Source organism: Bubalus kerabau, chromosome 1, assembly GCF_029407905.1.
Source record: "Bubalus kerabau isolate K-KA32 ecotype Philippines breed swamp buffalo chromosome 1, PCC_UOA_SB_1v2, whole genome shotgun sequence".
Taxonomy (NCBI): Eukaryota; Metazoa; Chordata; class Mammalia; order Artiodactyla; family Bovidae; genus Bubalus; species Bubalus kerabau.
Genome location: NC_073624.1, coordinates 107,429,507 through 107,444,044, shown reverse-complemented (window position 1 = coordinate 107,444,044; position 14,538 = coordinate 107,429,507). Strand labels below are relative to the sequence as shown.

At 35.9% G+C, this 14,538-nt stretch overlaps 1 long non-coding RNA gene across 1 annotated transcript in view; it reads left to right on the top strand.

The window, feature by feature from the left end:
- LOC129655744 (uncharacterized) overlaps window positions 1-6,610 on the top strand; it is a 32,122-nt gene extending 25,512 nt beyond the window's left edge. The window contains exon 3 of the long non-coding RNA XR_008716106.1: window positions 6,327-6,610. This is a non-coding gene — a long non-coding RNA (uncharacterized LOC129655744). The remainder of the gene's footprint in view (window positions 1-6,326) is intronic.
- Window positions 6,611-14,538: the final 7,928 nt, after the last annotated feature.

Genomic DNA, 14,538 nt, shown 5'->3' with positions numbered 1-14,538 from the left:
TGACAAATGACAGAAGTGTGTGACCTCCTTGGCATGTGAAAATGAAGGGCATCAAATAACCCTAACTTTATGTCACCTTCCATTTATATCAACCAATGAATATTCCTTGCTCAAACTCTACATTCACCAAGAAAACTGATTATAAGTCAACTTACCGTGTAGAATTTTATATAAAAAAATAATGTATTCTCTAATGGGAAATAATATTATCATATCCAGAGCAGTTATATTCGTTATTCTTATGAATTACTCATTCAAGGAGTTTTCCTGAAAGAGAAGAAAAATTAGGACAATGTTAAAATTAATGTGCTTATGGAAATATTTATAGAAGAATGCACATATTTGAAATAATCACTAAACAAATATTTTCTTGCATTTTAATAGAAATCCCTCTGGCAGAGTGACATGAAGATTACCCTAGGAAAAGTGGTACCTCAGGCTACTAACACCCTACATATTATTGACTAACACTCTCACACAGATTTTTGAGTAGCCACTTTGGAGCAAAAATCAGAAATATAAAGTGCCAAGAAATGCCACAATAAAGGAAGGGATATTACATTTGATTATTATACTTCTAAAATGAATGAAAACAGATTGGGTAGATTCCTAATCACAATGGTTCTATGAGATTAACCCATTGACATTAATCTCCTTCCTCCATATACCATTATATCACACTACCCATGAATGTATGACAAATACATAGAAATGATAAATACTTTTTAAAAAATATATTGAATAAGAACAGCTGAACACAAAACAACGTAAGTAGTAGTAGTAGAACAGACTTTTTTTTTTTGAGTCAAGATAGGGGAATGGATCAAGGATTTACACTAAAAGAATACTGGGCTAATTGAAGGGGAAGCTGGGTGGAAATCTTGCAGAGTGTTGGGGAATGAAAACACCCTACTTGTAGGAAACTTGTGCAGATAATTGTACAACTGAGACCAGGCCATAACTAAGGAAAATCTTGAAATGTTAAAAAGCTGCAACAGCTGCTACTATAATATCCTCAAAGACATAAAAATGCCACCTATAATAAAAGAGCAGAGAATAATCAAACAAAAAAATGATCAAATTTTAATTAGAGGGAGATGGATATGCAAATAAGGCCTTTATAAATTCTGAAAATAAAAAATAATATATTTGAAATGAACCCTGGATTAGACAGCATAAAAGAATTAGTGAAAGTTTATCTACAAAGGAACAATAGGTTGACAGTTGACATCACATCAGAATAAGGCATACCAAAAGACAGTGGAGTTATTTCTTAATATAGGGATAAATATAAATATCATCTAGAATATTTTGTCACTGAGCTTCAAAAGTGAGGACAGAATAGGACATAATCAAACATTCAAATGCTAGGTTTTGAGGAAGCTAATAAATAATATCTCTGTCTTCCAAACAAGATTAAAGTTATTGTATGACAGACAAGAATGAGAAAAATGCAAACAAGATATTATTTTACTTACTTCCAAATATATATCAGAAGGCATGTCATAGATCTAGACAATTGCATTGCTTATTAAAATTATCCCCCCAAAATGCTAGCATTTTCCTGCAGGAGACACTCATAGTTCAATTTCTCCAGAAAATATACTCCGATTCTGATATTTGAATGTAGAATGTTTACTGGGGAAGGCTCTCGGGAACAACTCCTTTGAGGGAAGAAAAAAACAGGATTAAACAAAAGGAGAAGGTGTACTGCGATAGAGTTAAATCACAAATGTTAACATTAACATGTGCAAGGCCCTTACAATTATAACCTATCAAACATTGCTTATAAAAAATCAAAGACATATACCATATGCATGAATTGTTGTTTAGTCAATAAGTTGTGTTCAACTCTTTGCCATCCCATGGACTGTAGTCCACCAGGCTTCTCTGTCCATGGAATTCTGCAGGCAAGATACTGGAGCAGGTTGCCACTTCCTACTCCAGGGCATCTTCCCAACCCAGAGATTGAACCCGCGTAGCCTGCATCGACAGGCAGATTCTTTACCACTGAACCACAGAGAAGTCCCTATGAAGAAGGGCACAGCCATTGTAAAAAAAAGAAAATAGTGTCAATTTCTCATAAAGTTAAATATATACTTATCTGACTCAGCAGTTTTGCTCCTGAGCACTTTTTCTAGAGAGATGAACTTCAATCAAAAACTTATACATAAATGTTCATAGTAGTTTTATTTGTGATAGCTGAAAATATTGGAAATGATCCAAATCTCATTCACTGGGTAAATGGTAAACAAATGGTGGTACATATATACAACAGATACACAAAAAGGAACAAAAAGCAACAAACAAGAATAAACTCATGGCATACACAAAGACGTTCATGGATCTCAAGAGCATTTTGCTAAGTGAAAGAAGACAATTTCAAAATGTTCTTTACTGTATGATTTCATTTACATAACATTCTCAAAACTACATAATTATAGTGATGGGGAATTTATTAGTGGTTGCCAGTTATTAGATTAGGTGGAAGGTATTACTCTAAAGGGAAAACAAAGAGCTTGTTTGGAGAAATGGAATAATTGTCTATTCTGATTGTGGTGGTAGTTATGTGAATTTATACATGTGATAAAATGTCATAGAAGCATAAACAAACCAAAAAAAAATAGTGCGTGTGGAAACTGGTGAATAAGGTCTATGGTTTAGTAATAGTATGGCACCAATGTCAATTTCCTGTTTTTATTAATTGAACTTGAATTATCAAGATATCATATGGATAAGCTGTGTGAAGGATATAAAAGTAACTCTTAGTACCAATTTTTGCAGCTTCTATGGGAGTTGTAAATCAAAAAGAAAATTTTTGAAAATGATTGAACTTCATATTTAAGTTCTGTGCATTTTATTACATGTAAATTATAGTTCTATAAAACATTTACAGTGCCTTCCATGCCCACATATGTTACATAACAAGGCCTCTGTCTTATTATATAAGAGAAGGGGTTTGCACAATGATGACAATGTATTATGAATGGAGGGGTATGCATACCTCAGCTTTCTGCAATCAAAGAGAAAAATATTTTTAAAACACTGGTATTATGTCTAGAAATAGTACAAACAATGATGTGGTATGTTCATAGCATCTACAGTAATTTTGCAATAATTTGCATATTATTCAAACAGTTAAATGAACTAGATCTGTATTTCACAGATGTAATGTACAGTGAAAGAAGCAAAATGCAAAAATAAGTTAGGTTAATTTTGAAATAATATTCTAAAAACTTTTGAATATGTTTATTCAAAACATATGTAGAAAAACTGAAAAGCTTACAAGTGAATTTCACTTTATAATATTTTATTTCTCTTTTTTAAAAATATCTGCATAATAAGTAAATAGGTATTTATTTTGTGTGCTGTTTGTCTTCTAAAAATACAAACTTTTAAAATAAATATTTAATAAAATCTTGTTTGTGAAAAATCAGAAGAAAGAACTGACTGTTCTTTATTAAATGGAAGAGATTCTCTATTTTAAATTAAGTAGCTTGGTTTGGAGGTGAAACAGGATCCACTTGCTTAGAAGTCATGTTCCAGAATTCATACCACTCATTTCATTGTAAAAATATGGGAAAAAAGAATATTACAGACTTTGTAGATGAGGCTACAGACATGACCTAATCAGAAGACAAAGACCAACAAGAGTTTTGCAAAATTACTATTTAAATATTATTCTATTTTGCATGTATAGTATATCCATTTTGCATGACATAGAAGAAAAGATATATTTTCTTTATGATTTCTCTACTCCTTAACAGTAAGAGGAAGGATGATGTTCAATTTGAAACCAGTGTTTTCACAGGTAGAATTTGAATATAAATACATATGTGGCTGAGTTAAATATGCTGCTAGACATGTAACTAGCCTCTATGAAATTTCTAGGTTTGCATTTAAGCTGCGAGGTGGCACCATTGTGAAAGTGTGTGTTATTGTTAAATTTCACTTCTAAATTTGATTCTGTTATAATCTGGCTTAGTTAATAACCGATACTGTTTTCTGTTTTGGAATAAGCAATCTTTTGGATGTTAATGGCTTAGATGATAACAAGATTTTTGGAAGACATGTTCACAAATATTTTATTGACGTATAGGTATCATCTTGTCTGGAGGAGGGTGAGATTTCTGCTTTTTAAATAGGTGTAGTGAAATTATGTCATTAAATTGAAGCAAATAAAACCTGATTTTAAAATCCTGAGGCTTATAGTTAAAGCCTCTTTAGTCAGCAGGCGGGTCTCTGATGTGGTTAGCATGTCTTTCCTTATTTTGTAAATGATGTCACCAAAATCTTGGTATTGCTTTGATCAGTCAATTAGTTCAGTTCAGTCGCTCAGTCGTGTCCAACTCTTTGCGACCCCATGAATTGCAGCACGCCAGGCCTCCCTGTCCATCACCAACTTCCAAAGTTCACTCAGACTCACATCCATCAAGTCGGTGATGCCATCCAGCCATCTCATCCTCTGTCATCCCCTTCTCCTCCTGTCCCCAATCCCTCCCAGCATCAGAGTCTTTTCCAGTGAGTCAACTCTTCGCATGTGGTGGCCAAAGTACTGGAGTTTCAGCTTTAACATCATTCCTTCCAAAGAACACCCAGGACCGATCTCCTTTAGAATGGACTGGTTGGATCTCCTTGCAGTCCAAGGGACTCTCAAGAGTCTTCTCCAACACCACAGTTCAAAAGCATCAATTCTTCAGTGCTCAGCCTTCTTCACAGTCCAACTCTCACATCCATACATGACCACTGGAAAAACCATAGCCTTGACTAGACGGACCTTTGTTGGCAAAGTAATGTCTCTGCTTTTGTATCTGCTATCTAGGTTGGTCATAACTTTCCTTCCAAGGAGTAAGCGTCTTTTAATTTCATGGCTGCAATCACCATCTGCAGTGATTTTGGAGCCCCCCAAAATAAAGTCTGACATTGTTTCCACTGTTTCTCCATCTATTTCCCATGAAATGATGGGACCAGATGCCATGATCTTAGTTTTCTGAATGTTGAGCTTTAAGCCAGCTTTTTCACTCCCCCTTATTCCTGATTGGTTTTTGTGATGTCTCAGTATTGATGGAGCTATAGTAATGGGACCATTAAATACATATGCTTGTGCACTAATGAAATAAAATCCAGAAAGAATGTATAACATTTTTCATCCTAAACATCACAAGTGTAAATTGTGAGCCAGTCATCGTTTCACTTGAAACGGTTCTCTACGGAGGTTTTTTTGATGAAACAATGGTATCACTTACCCAGGTACATTTTAAAAAGTGACTAATGCGCTAGAAGGGCTTCCCTTCTGAGTTCACCAATACCAAACTTGCTTATTTAACAATGAGAGAAGGTGGGAGGGGGGATGCAGACATCTGAATTTGAAGGAAGATGATCTTTGGGTTCTGGTTTCATGAGTTTTTGTAGCACGTCATATAGGGATAGCTATGTAACCACAGTGATGTTTTATGGTTTTATTTTACTCTAAATTTTTCTCACATCAAATATTAAGGACAATGCTTTCTCACAGGATTTCAAGCATCCTATGGTTTGGATGAAGTTCCAGCTACTTTGAGGCTGCTTTGCTTTCTTCTATCATGGCATTTTTCTCCCATTTAGGGGCCAAATCCCGATAAATCCTTACTTAATGATATTAGACATTATGTAAACCAATATTTATAGCCAAGAGGTGATTCTTTCAACTCTTCAGTTCAATCCAAAATAGTAATGAAAGTTCAGAGAGTAATTTTAGATGAAATAAATTACCTAATACATATGTCCTTAAAATATCTTGAAATTTCTATATGTCTACCCTTATTCCCAAATTAGACTTAACATATAGTATTTTACATTAATAATGACTGTAGTGAGAAAGTAGAGATCTTTCATGGCTTTGTAGTATAAAAATATGGGATGAAAGGCATTTCAGGGAATTTTATAAGTGGTAAAACGTGAATATTGCAGAAAATAATCCGATGTGACATTTATAACATTCAATTAAGAATTAAATAATATCCTTGGTAAATAAGTGATGTTAAGCTATTTAAAGTTTCATCAGTTGCCTTTAAGATTGATTTTCATCAAAATTACTGTACTGAAATGTTTTCTTTTGTTGTACAGACTCAAATAGCAAACCTCAATTTTAAAATCGGCTCTTATTTGCAAAAAATGCTTTGACATAGTGCATTTGTTCTGCCTGGGCAGCAATAAAGGATTGTGGTATCATTTTGAAGAAGGTTGTTTGACAGAGCCTGTTTGTTTATTTGGGGTAATGTGAGCTGCATTCAGAAAATGCCATATTTTGTTTCATGATTGTATACATTCTCTCCCATTGCTCCCAGGCAAGACTTGTAAGCAGAGAAGACACGGATTTAGACCTTTTTTCCATGACCAGTGGAAGTGCTTTGTCTGTGAAGACAGAAAAAAAAATTCAGGCACACAGACACTCAGCGGGATCTTCAAGTAAGTTGTGGTTTCCTTCAGAATTAATTTCAAAATCACAAATGAATTGATGGAAACTAATGCCAGCAAGCATTCTTTTACAGATAAGGGGGTAGGATGCCAGCAACCAGAACTGCCCAAAACTATCCATTTGAATTTTTTCCTTCTTTGAATGTCTTCTTTTGATACAAACGGAATTAAATTATTTCTAAAATTAACAGCATCAGTTTTTATTTTAATTCTATTCTGTGACTCAGTGATTTACTCCTCTACTCCCCCCCCATGGATCATATTGAATTCTTTGATCATTTAGTTCTAAAAGAGTTTGTTTAGGTTAATTGTAAAACGTTGGATTTATATATCAAAGTAATGTGTTTTGGCCTTTTGTCATTATTTAATATATATTGTAAGTAAAGTTTGTTTTGAAGGAATTTTTTTTTTAAATAGCAGACTTCTAAACATTATAGTGTCAAAATCATGCTCTTAAAAACTATTTCCACTGAATAGATGACAGTTTGTATTTACTAGTGATGACTTTTCATATTTGAAAACTTGTCACACATTTATTAATTTGGTACTATAACTATATATATATATCATGGTTTCAACAAGAATTACAAAGCAATTATTAACTCTGAAAAGAATGTAAACATTTAAAAACTATCTGTATCTCAAGGTATTTGAGAGTAAGAAAGCCTAACTTTTTCTAACTCTTCATTTAACTTACACTGTAAAGATATCAAAACATTTTCTAGAGTGTTATGGTATAGTAATACAAAAGATGGTTTATTTAATATAATATTTTGTCAATTTTGCCAACGTATAGTAAACCTCAGAAATCCACATATTAATTTACACTTCATTTTAAGTAACAGTTACTCTATAAAAAGATTTATTACTCATTGATTGTATGATTATATACACACAAAGTCAATATTTATTTGAATATGAACAATTCAACAGTCCAGATAGTGCTCTTCAGATAAATGAAAACGTCGAAATGATTCTCTGACTTTTCCTCCAGATGCTTGGCATTATTAGATTCCAGTCATTTAAATCCATTTATATGTAAATTTATTTTAATGAATTTTAATTTCATTTTAAAATAATTTTAATATATCTAACTTACAAATATTTCCCAGAATCTGGTCATGAAAGGTTGCTCTGGTCAATATGGTTAAGAAATATTTTAGGTTAATTCACCTATGTAAAATTATTCTTTTAATACAAATTTTCTACAGCAACAAAATGTGGTAATAACATCAGAAGTTATATATATATAATATATATATAAAAAACATTTCAGAAGGAATCAACCTGTGCCACACATCATAGTGAATAATGCCATACCCATTTTAAGCATTGCGTATTACAAACTCATATGATATTGTTTTGAAGTAGTGTGGGTAAAAATACACAAACCTAATAAAATTTTTATACAAATTGCCTTTTCACTTTACAGAATATCAAAGCTTCTGTTTGAAATGTACTATCTGAATGTTAAAACATAAATAATTCAGTCAGTCGGCAACTATCCTGAAATGCACAAACTTCATCTTTCACTTATATAGAACTGAGTTATAGATTTTAGAGTATATAAGATCTTTATAGAGAGGTCATTTCTTAACACTCTCTCTAGGAAACTGAAATAAGGCCATTCACACTGCAGTTTCCATTAGTTGTCAATAAGTGACATTATTGCAAACACTACTAATGACTAACTGTCCCTTAGGTGACAATTTAAGACAAGCCACTTTAGGAAATGTTTTTTCTTAAATAACAGAATGAATATGAATAAATACTATTTGCCAAATTCTTGTCATACTAGTTTACTGTAACATCCATGTAATATAACGGTGAAGGATATGAGCTCTGACACCAGTTTGCCTAGATTTGTATCATAACTTAATTTTCTCATCCTTAAAATAGGAATGATACATACCTTGTAGAATTGTTTTAGGATCAAATATAGTGCATTCACTTCCAGTAGTCATGTATGGATGTGAGAGTTGGACTATAAAGAAAGCTGAGTGCCAAAGAATTGATGCTTTTGAAATCTGGTGTTAGGGAAGACTCTTGAGAGTCCCTTGGACTGCAAGGAGATCCAACCAGTCCATTCTGAAGGAGATCAGCCCTGGGATTTCTTTGGAAGGAATGATGCTAAAGCTGAAACTCCAGTACTTTGGCCACCTCATGCGAAGAGTTGACTCATTGGAAAAAACTCTGATGCTCGGAGAGATTGGGGGCAGGAGAAGAGGACGACAAAGGATGAGATGGCTGGATGGCATCACCAACTCGATGGACATGAGTTTGAGTGAACTCCAGGAGTTGGTGATGGACAGGGAGGCCTGGCGTGCTGCAATTCATGGGGTCACAAAGAGTCGGACAAGACTGAGCAACTGAACTGAACTGATAGCACATTCAGAATGCTATCTGTCTCAAAATAAGTGCTTAGTAAATGTTCTTTGTAATTGTTGTAAAAAGGAAAAATCAGTTGAGGTAAGATATTGAAGTCTGTAGTATCTAGTCACATGGCTAACTAGCTCAGCTTAAAAGAAATGTCCTCTTCATAGTTCTTTAACTGAAAAAAAAATGGCATAGTTTATTATATATAGAAATCTTTTAACTGTCAGAGTCTTTGTGTCCGAGGCCCCCATGGCCCTGGGCCAACCACTTAAAGTCTTAGAATTTTGAAAGCTCTTTTCCTCCAGCTTTCTCTCAAAATCTTGTCACCTTATTAAAGCTAAAATATTTCTTTCAGCTTCGCAAGCCAAATCTAGAGAGTAGTTTATGGGTTACAGCTATAAAACTTTTTCAGCCTTTGAACTTTTCTAGTTATTTCTCTTTCAATGTTGCTATATTATTTGGAATACATATTCTTTAGAAATAGATACATTCAGGTTTAAAATCCCTACTCAACTATCACGGATAAGTTATGTGACCTTGGGTAAATTATTTAACCTCTAAGAATGAGTTTACTCTCTGTAAAATGGAAGTATAATGTCTATCTCATGGAATTTTAGTGAGGAATAAATCAGTAAAAATATACGTAAAGTATGGTGATGCATTGCCTAGTAGCAAGTAAAAAAAGTATTGTTCTTGTTGTTTATATTGTTCGTTACTGTATGTGTTGTTACTGTTGTATTATTTTTAAACAATTTCAAAGTAGAGTTGTCTTCCTTTTCTGTGTATCAGATAATAGCAGGACCATGCCATCCATAAAAAGTAACAAATGTCTTTTCTTAGAGAATTTCCTAAGGTTTCTGTTTTTATCCTTTTAGGTCTTACTGAGAAGGCAATGGCACCCCACTCCAGTACTCTTGCCTGGAAAATCTCATGGACGGAGGAGCCTGGTGCGCTGCAGTCCATGGGGTCGCAAAGAGTCAGACACAACTGAGCGGCTTCACTTTCACTTTTCACTTTTCACTTTCATGCATTGGAGAAGGAAATGGCAACCCACTCCAGTGTTCTTGCCTGTGGAATCCCAGGGACGGGGGAGCCTGGTGGGCTGCCGTCTGTGGGGTCGCACAGTCGGACACGACTGAAATGACTTAGCAGCAGCAGCAGCCCTCTTACACAAGGCCAAGGAAATCTACTACCAAATTTTCTCATCTATATTATGATTTGAAAATAGATGAAATAGGTCACATTCATATTTTAAAATGTGCCATTGTGAAATGACTAGGCAAAAAAATTCCTGATTTAAACAATATTTATTTTAAAATATTTGATATCCTTAAGTGATTTTAGTTTTCTCAATTCATTTCCCTCTTAATACTTAAAATAAAGGATGCATTACAATAACAATAACTCTATTGCTCTAGCAATTTAGAGTTTAGCCAATTTCTTTTAATTGTCTTTTCTGACTTATATGATTATTTTTCTTTGATAGATAATATAAATGAGACTTAAAGTATTTATTTGAACGTTGGCACAAAAAAACTTAGCAAAGGAAAGCAACAACTTGAATCCATCTTTTCTCATTCCAAACTCAGTGCTATACTATCTTCTATTCTTCCTTGGGCTTAAACATGTATCTTAGTAAGAATATAGTTCCTCTTATCCATTCATTCTTTCTGGAGACATTTATCGATGAAATATTGCTCACTATACACCTAGTTTTGGTTTCCAGTTGCCTTCTTCATATTATCTCTGTGTTTTCCCAGACATAGTCCATTTTCAAAGTTAGCCAGAGACTGAAAATCCAAAATTCCTCTGTAATAGTGTATGAGTTCAGTTCAGTCACTCAGTCGTGTCCAACTGTTTGCGACCCCCTGAACCGCAGCACTCCAGGCCTCCCTGCCCACCAACTCCCAGAGTCCACCCAAACCCATGTCCGTTGTGTCAGTGATGCCATGCAACCATCTAATCCTCTGTCGTCCCCTTCTCCTCCTGCCCTCAATGTTTCCCAGCATCAGGGTCTTTTCCAATGAGTCAGCTCTTCACATCAGGTGGCCAAGTATTGGAGTTTCAGCTTCAATATCAGTGCTTCCAAAGAACACTCAGGACTGATCTCCTTTAGGATGAACTGGTTGCATCTCCTTGTAGTCCAAGGGACTCTCAAGAGTCTTCTCCAACACCACAGTTCAAAAGCATCAATTCTTTGGCACTCAGCTTTCTTTATAGTCCAACTCTCACATCCATACATGACCACTGGAAAAAACATAGCCTTGACTAGACGAACCTTTGTTGGCAAAGTAATGTCTCTGCTTTTAAAATGCTGTCTAGGTTGGTCTTAACTTTCCTTCCAAGGAGTAAGCGTCTTTTATTTAATTTCATGGCTACAGTCACCATCTGCAGTGATTTTGGAGCCCAGAGAAATAAAGTCTCTCACTGTTTCCACTGTTTCCCCATCTATTTGCCATAAAGTGATGGAACCGGATGCCATGATCTCAGTTTTCTGAATGTTGAGCTTTAAGCCAACTTTTTCACTCTCCTTTTTCACTTTCATCTACAGGCTCTTTAGTTCTTCTTCACTTTCTGCCATAACAGTGTATGAAAATGAAAAGTGAAAGTAAAGTCGCTCAGACGTGTCCGACTCTTTGCGACCCCGTGGACTGTAGCCTACCAGGCTCCTCTGTCCATGAGATTCTCCAGGCAAGAATACTGGAGTGGGTTGCCAGTTTCCTTCTCCAGGGGATCTTCCGCATTGGAGGCAGACAAATGCTTTAACCTCTGAGCCACCAGGGAAGCCAACCCCAAATTGGCTTCTTCTCTGAACATGTCCTAACTCTCATGAAATGTAAGCCAATATGGTACTGAATTTACTGAATGTGGAAAAAACTATTTTTCAAAAGTAAAGTTGCTAATGCTGTTGAAATGAAGAAGGCTTCTTGGAGGCAGTATACTTGATCTATACCTAGACTGACAATTGGGATTTAAGTAAGGGGGGAAAAGTGGAAATAAACCCATCTAAACAAGGGCAAAAGGTAAAATATGAATATATATTTGTGAAACACTGAGAAACTTGCCTGGACCAGAGGTTCCACATACTGAAGTGATGTAAAATAAAGTTGTATTAAAAATGAAGCCTAGTTTCAAAATAAGTTTGAAAATATAGTGGAGTAGTTGGGCTTTTCTATGAAGCTACTGCTGCTGCTAAGTCACTTCAGTCATGTCCGACTCTGTGCAACCCCACAGACAGCAGCCCACCAGGCTCCCCCATCCCTGGGATTCCCCAGGCAAGAACACCGGAGTGGGTTGCCATTTCCTTCTCCAATGCAGGAAAGTGAAAAGTGAAAGTGAAGTCGCTCAGTCGTGTCTGACTCTTAGCAAACCCATGGACTTCAGCCTACCAGGCTCCTCCATCCATGGGATTTTCCAGGCAAGAGTACTGGAGTGGGATGCCATTGCCTTCTCCTTTCTACTTCAAATGAGAAACTAACAAATATTTCTGAAAATACCTTATTGTTTTAGAAAGCCTAAAATCAGTTGAAGAAAGACATTCTGAGTCAATCCTAACATTTTACAATGCCTCCAGTATATTGACAAAATAATTTTAAAGCTCTAATCAAAACAGATTAATCTGACTATCAAAAGTACTAAGTGAAATACATGGTTTACTAGATGCCAGTTCAGTTCAGTTCAGTCACTCAGTTGTGTCCAACTCTTTGTGACCCCATGAATCGCAGCACGCCAGGCCTCCCGTTCATCACCAACTCCCGGAGTTCACCCAGACCCATGTCCATCAAGTCAGTGATGCCATCCAGCCATCTCATCCTCTGTCGTCCCCTTCTCCTCCTGCCCCCAATCCCTCCCAGCATCAGAGTCTTTTCCAGTGAGTCAACTCTTTGCATTAGGTGGCCAAAGTATTGGAGTTTCAGCTTTAGCATCATTCCTTCCAAAGAAATCCCAGGGCTGATCTCCTTCAGAATGGACTGGTTGGATCTCCTTGCAGTCCAAGGGACTCTCAAGAGTCTTCTCCAACACCACAGTTCAAAAGCATCAATTCTTTGGTGCTCTGCTTTCTTCACAGTCCAACTCTCACATCCATACATGACCACTGGAAAAACCATAGCCTTGACTAGACAGACCTTTGTTGGCAAAGTAATGTCTCTGCTTTTCAATATGCTATCTAGGTTGGTCATAACTTTAAATGAAAAAAAGTCAACCTGAAAAGACTATATACTATATGATTTCAACTATGTAACATTCTTAAAAAGGTAAAATTATGGAAATGGTAAAAACATCAAAGGTAGTAGGGGGTTGGATGGAAGATGAATAGGTTGAGCATAGAGGATTTTTAGGGCAGTGGAAATAATCTGTATGATACCATAGGCATACTGCCATTCATTATACATTTTTCCAGACATATAGACTGTACAAAACCGAAACCTGAGCATGAACTACAATGTAAGCTATGTACTTTGGGTGATTATATTTTGACAATTTAATTTCATCATTTGTAACAGGTACCTTACTGGTGGGGTTGTTGATAATGAAGGAGACTATGCGACTTCACTTTCATTTTTCACTTTCATGCATTGGAGAAGGAAATGGCAACCCACTCCAGTGTTCTTGCCTGGAGAATCCCAGGGATGAGGGAGGCTGATGGGCTGCCATCTATGGGGTTGCACAGAGTCGGATATGACTGAAGCGACTTAGCAGCAGCAGCAGCAGCATGCGTATGTGGGACAGAAGATATATAGGAAACCTTTGTGCCCTCCTCTGTGAATGGAAAATACTCTTAAAAAAAATAGTCTTAATAAAAAGTGAATGGGAAAAAAGAAAAGGAAAACAAATGAGAAGCTCAGAAGGCTGTTCCTCACCACCTATTGCCTGAGATTTACTTCGAAACAGGTAGGATTTAGCTTTTAATTTTATAAATAAATTGCACAGAGCTAAGGAGGCTAAACGTTGTAGAGATGAGACTCAAATCTGGGTCTTGTGATTCCTAGTGTAAGGATATCAATTGCTTCCCATCCAGCTTCTCGGCTTCATAAATGTTTTGCTTCTATCTATCAATGTACAGCTGGAACATAAAAGACAATATCATAAATTATAATGTATTTTTTGAAAAGTACAAAGATGAAGTGCATATGGTTAGCATGTAGAAAACACTTCAGAGAACAAATGAACTTATCAACCATTGTTGCTTTTCTCCTCTTATCATATATTCATATAACCTTTAAATGGATATTGTCTTCTCCAGAACAAGGGAAACCATTTCCATTAACATTTTATGGCCTTCTCTCTAAGTTGTTTGTATGAGATTTAATCTAGTTGTTGCTGTTCTTTAGTTGCTCAGTCATGTCCAACTCTTTGAACCCTATGGACTACAGCACACCAGGCTTCCCTGTCCTTTACTATCTCCCAGAGTTTGTTCAAACTCATGTACATTGAGTTGATGATGTTATCCAACCACCTCATCCTTTGTCATCCCCTTCTCCTCCTGCCTTCAATCTTTCTCAGCACCAAGGTCTTTTCCAATGAGTCGGCACTTCACATCAGGTGGCCAGAGTATTGGAGCTTCAGCTTCAGCATCAGTCCTTCCACTGAATATTCAAGGTTGATTTTCTTTAGTATTGACTGATTTGATCTCCTTGCTGTCCAAGGGACTCTCTCAAGAGTTTTCTCCAGAACCACAGTTTGAAAGCATCAATTCTTCGGTGC